Source organism: Mastomys coucha, unplaced genomic scaffold (genome assembly GCF_008632895.1).
Source record: "Mastomys coucha isolate ucsf_1 unplaced genomic scaffold, UCSF_Mcou_1 pScaffold15, whole genome shotgun sequence".
Lineage (NCBI taxonomy): Eukaryota > Metazoa > Chordata > Mammalia > Rodentia > Muridae > Mastomys > Mastomys coucha.
Genome location: NW_022196897.1, coordinates 18,417,747 through 18,423,251, shown reverse-complemented (window position 1 = coordinate 18,423,251; position 5,505 = coordinate 18,417,747). Strand labels below are relative to the sequence as shown.

Here is a 5,505-nt window from a genome sequence, read left to right as displayed (position 1 = left end):
GGGAAGCAGCCTCCCCTCTCCAGCCGCATCTAACACATTAGGGCAGGTTGCTGAGAACAGTGAACAGGGACTGTCCATTCGTCCACTCAGAAAGACTTCTGAGGAATGCTCCCTTACAGACATCCCAGCAGAAGCAAGGATGTGTCCTGGGCTTCGTGGCCCGTGTGTTCCCACGGGACTGGCCAGGTACAAAACAGAGGGATAGCCCATAAGAAAACTCCAAGGGAGCCTTGGGCTGCGGATGCATTTAATGAGGTAGAATGCTGCATGGCCACCATTAAGAGGAAAATGAAATCTCAGGCCATAAATGGAGTTGAAAGCGATAATTTTCAGTTAAAATAAACAATGTTATTCAAGTCTCTTGACTTGTTGGTGACCATGACAGTCTTTGATACTAAGGGTCTAAGGGTGCAAGATCATGCCCACATCTCAGAGAAGCAGAGAGTGGATGGAAAATAGACACCCCTTCCTGGGGTGTGAGTCTGGAGGCCTCCTAAGGTCCCTGGTCATACCAAGGAACTTTCATCAGATTGGAGCACCTTTAGGCTGGGCAACTAGGACACGGGGCCCCCTAAAAAGTAGGAATGAGACCTTACATTATGCTGACAGGTCCAGTTAATACCTCCCAGGCACGAGGTTGTTCAAGCCCTGGGGAGCAGGCTGGCCCATGGACTCTTCTAGACACAGGCAGTCCAAAGCCTTCTGTTCCCTGCATGACTGCTCTCTGTAAGTGCTCTGCACTTTTTCTAGGGCTCCCCACCTGCCACACTACAACCAACTCTGCCTACCACCGGCAGCCTGCAGTGACCTCACTGATGGGTGTGGGGCTCCCAAGCTGATTTGCCCTCAGGCCTGGTGCCTCTGCCCGCAGAGTCCAACGTCCAACAAGCATCATTTCTTCCTCTTGTCAAAGCTCAGAGCCTATCTCGAGGTACTGAGGGGGAGGAGGAGGAGGAGGAGGAGGAGGAGGAGGAGGAGGAGGAAGAGGAGGAGGGGCACACCCCATCCCCACAGCCCATCCTCCTGGTGAGGTGGCTGTCAGGGTGGGGAATGGAGTTTACTGGTGCTTGCCGCCAAGCCTGAAGACTTGAGTTTGATTTCAGGAACCCACATGGTGGACCAACTCTACAGATTGTCTTCAGACTCCACACACTCATGCACACTGAACAAACAAAAGGAGATGCCTTTGCTGCGGAGCACCTGAGTCAGATCCACGTGCTATACAGTTTCTTTATTTAAAATATTTGAAATGTGGTCATTTCGCTCAGAAAGGGTTGTGTGAAATAAAACAGGTGGGCTCACAGAGGAGAGTGGCTGACTGTGTGTCCCAGTAGTCTCCCAGGAGGGCTGGGATGAGGCACAGATGCCCATCACAAAGACCTGTAGTCCCTTTCTGAGTCCCCACACAGTGGTCCTGGCACCATGAGTCAGCCGGCTATGCCAGAGGCACAGACACACAGGCTGGTGGCAGACATCACAGCTCTGTCACTTAGCCACAAGTTTCTCTGGGTCCCACAGGGTAGTGAGTTCTCCGTTGACACGGGCTCCAGCTTGGTCATGACCTGCTGAACCTATATTGCTGTTATCCTTGGGGGTCAGGCAAGCAACCTACACACACTGGTCAGTCCTGCGGTTCTCAGCTCCCAGACCCAGAATGTGATGAACCCTGGGTGGGAAGAAGGTAACTCACAGATGATTCTTCTGGGCTAAAGGCCTCATATCAGCTTGTCGGTCTCCACAGGATCTCACCAGAAGGCTGAAATAGGAGCTGAGGCCAGCCCTTTGCAGCCTAGGGCAGGGCCTGGCCAAGTGCCCATGCAGCCTCAGGCATGCATGCAGACTCCTCACCACACACATTTGTACAAGATCCCAGCATCTTGCCTTGGGGGTCTTCCTGCTCTGGTCAGAGGCAGACCCCTACCTTAGGGGGCTTTGCGATACAATCCCACCTTGATTGACCACCAAGGGGTCTGAACCCCAAGGCCACAAACAGGCAAAAGAAACAGGACCCCTACTCCCAAAGGGTTATCAGTGCCCGAAACACAAAGCAATCACCAGGAGACACAGATGGTATTCAAAGAGATTTCTTCGACAGTGTGAAGGCCTGGCACTAATAGGAGCCAGCAGAAGGGAGCCACGGAGCTGGGCACAGGGCGTCTAGACTTGGGGTCAGGTTCAGCTCTTTCTTTCTTTCTGAGTTGCAGCTTCATTGCCTGCACTTTGGGCCTGATCAAGGGACCACCAAGGACAGGTTTTCTGTGAATCTTCTGACAGTACCCAGTGCCCAGGCTAAAATCTGGGTAACTAACCTGGGCTATGTGCTGACCATTAGTGAATGCTATAGGTACATGAGTGTGTCAGGGGTCTCTCTCTCTCTCTCTTTTGAACACACACACACACACACATTCTTTTTTTCTTTTGAGATAACAGTCTCAGGTAGTCCAGGCTAGCCTTAAACTTACTCTGTAGCTGAGGATAATCCTGCCTTTGCCTCCTGAGTGCTGGGATTACAGACGTGTACCACACACCTGGCTGTATACATTTAAATCTTAAGAAAGAAAACTTGAGCAGGCAGTGGTGGCGCATGCCTTTAATTCCAGCACTCAGGAGGCAGAGGCAGGTGGATCTCTAAGTTCGAGGGCAATCTGGTCTACAGAGTGAGTTCCGGGACAGCCAGGGTTACACCAGGACTACACAGAGAAACCCTGTCTGTCTTCGGGATGTAGCGGGGGTAGGGGAGGGGGAGATATCTTAGAACAGAATTTACTTTTTCTCTAAGTTTTTTACATTTGTTTGTTTGTTTTGTATGTGCCTCCCTAGCCAGCTGTGTAACCTCAGTTAAGTGTCTGGGCCTAGTTTCCCTTTCATAAGAAAAGACAATTTAGGGTGCCTTTTAACCCCAAAACTTAGAAGACAGAGGCAGGCAGATCTCTGTGAGTTCCAGCCTGGTCTACAAAGTGAGTTTCGGGGTAGCCAGAGCTACATAGTGAGACCCTGTCTCAAAGCAAAATAAGACAATCATGGCTATTCTGAGAGCTAAAGCAACTCATACCTGGCAGACCACATGTTCTTCCCTGAGAGCTATCCTGCCATCGGATCTGAATCCTGATCCCCTAAGCTGGCCTGCAGGGGCCTCAGGAGTCCACAGCTGTTGAGAGCACTCATGGCTGAATACCCACTATCTCCCTGGGTCCCATCAACACACTCCATGCAGGTGTGTGAGATGTAAAATATGTTGGCCCTGCTGGGGAGGACTGTGCAGATGTTGATGGGTGGTTTCCAGGGTAAGTAGACATGACTTAATATCCCCTTGCTTCATCAGAGCCACCCAAGTCTGACAGTTAGCCACAGTGTTTGCTAAGGACATGACAGGAACATGGGGGCCCAGAGGCAGCCACATCGCCGAAAGGCTCCTAAGAGCTGCACCCCTCAGCCACCCTACTTCTTTCGGGCATCTCCTCTCTGCAACAGCCTTTCCTACTTATGTAACTTTAGGATCCTGTAAACTTCAGAAGCTTTGTTTTCTGAGTCTAAGGAGCCTCCTCCTCCTTCCTGTAGGAGGGAAAGGTTCAATTCAGCAGGCCCCCCAGACAGCCAGTGCCTGACGGAACAAAGCCATGAGGATTGGGAGCTACAGCCCTAGGCCTATGGACTCTTGGCTGCTGGCTCACCAGGAAGCAACTAGTACATTTTCCCAGAGAGAACATGCAGGTTCTAGAAAAGGGTCAGGGGTCCGGACTCAGCCCTGCCCCCATCATATGACCTCATCAGAGGTGCTGACTTAAGTGGGCTGACTGGATGCTGGAAGAGAAGAACCTGTGCCCATTTGGGACCTGACTCCCCACAGGAGCTGGGGGTGAACTCCGAACCTCTCCTCCCAGCTCCTCCCAGCCTGGATGAGGGGCTGTAAGTCACCTGTTCTACCAGCCTGGGGTCCTGGGACTGGGCTGGCTAGAAGGGAGCTAAGGTTAGGTTGTGGCAGGGGCTCTGCACCCCAGCCTCAGGAGAGGAGTCTGAGTCAGAGACCAGGGCAGCATGAGGTGATTCCGCAGAATCAGTCAGTCCTGGGAGCCCGATCTACACCAACACACGCACATACACACACACACACACACACACACCATATATACATAACACACACATACTACATACATATACTACATACAAACACATCTACACACTCACACACTTCACATACACACATACATACACACTGTACACACTCACATACATACCACACACACACACAAGCACATGCACACTACACACACACACCACAAACATATATACACACACAAAAACATACACACACCACAAACACATATAAATACTACACCCATGCATACATACCACACACACACATACCACCACATACACACATCATGCACAACACATACACACACACACACACACACCAAGGGAGTTGCAACAGGAGCCACCCAGCCCTGCGGCTGTGCACCTGGAAGGTGAGGCACCCAGGTGCAGGCAAAGAAGGCCAGGCAGAGTCTGGGCTGGGCTCTAGAGCAGGGTGGGGGAATATGAGGGATGCAACCACCCATATGCCACATATTCATCAAATATAGGCTGGCCTAAGTGCCAGTCACCATGACAGGGGAGATGGCAAGACCAGGCACAGCACAGCCCTGCAACGGGCTCAGCCAGGTAACAGGGAGGTGGGATCCAGCAAGCCAGGTGGGCTTCACGGGGTCCTTGTGCCTTCCTCTCTACCAGTGACAAGCTGGAGGGTTCCCATATGGCAAGATCTGCCCTCTGACCAGCATTTTTGAAACTCTGTTTCATGTTTGTTTTGTATGTGTGTTAGATACAGAGTGTATATATGTTTGCTTTACCTGAGCATGGGGAGGTCAGAAGACAACTTCCAAGAGTCAGTTATCTTCTCTGCCATGTGCATCCTGGAGATGTCTCCAGGTTTAGCACCAAGCACCTTGACCCTTGAGCCCTGCCATTTGCCTTGGCCTACAATTTTTATAGTGTTGACTTGCTTCTGTGTAGGGAAGGACTGGAGGGAAGAGAGGTGGAGATGGGGAGGTGTGTGTGCTGAGGATGCGGTTGGACCTGGGCAGGGGTGGATTTCCACGTGAGCTCCCATGTTAGAGCCATGCTCACATTCACATGGGAAGAGCTGGGCTCCCCGGGAGTTTTGCCTGAGAAAAACAAGAACATGGTGATTCCACTTACCCTGAAAAGAACAGGTCGGAGTCAGCCAGCCGCAGAAACATAGGGCTGGGGAGTCTGCAGGATGTGTGGCCAAGGTCAGGATACTTAGCCCCAGGGATTGGGGAAGTCTTCTAGGGATAAAACAAGCAGGGGAAGAGAGAGTGAGGCTCACAGTGGCCATGCCAGGTAAACAGGAGGAAGAGGAGCAGGTCACTAAGACGAAAGAGCCATCCATGGTTAGCCTTGGGCTCCTTGATGAGCTAGACAGTGCTGAAACCTGCAAAAGCAGTTTGGGTGTTGGGGCCTGGGTAGGAATGGAGACAGAGT

The 5,505-nt window shown here is 51.6% G+C and overlaps 1 long non-coding RNA gene across 1 annotated transcript in view; it reads right to left on the bottom strand.

Annotated features, from left to right (window-relative positions):
• Window positions 1–1,213: 1,213 nt before the first annotated feature.
• Window positions 1,214–5,505, bottom strand: part of LOC116091914 — an 11,826-nt gene continuing 7,534 nt past the window's right edge. The window contains exons 2-3 of the long non-coding RNA XR_004119104.1: window positions 5,200–5,309; window positions 1,214–1,666 (exon numbers count right to left, since the gene is read on the bottom strand). This is a non-coding gene — a long non-coding RNA (uncharacterized LOC116091914). The remainder of the gene's footprint in view (window positions 1,667–5,199; window positions 5,310–5,505) is intronic.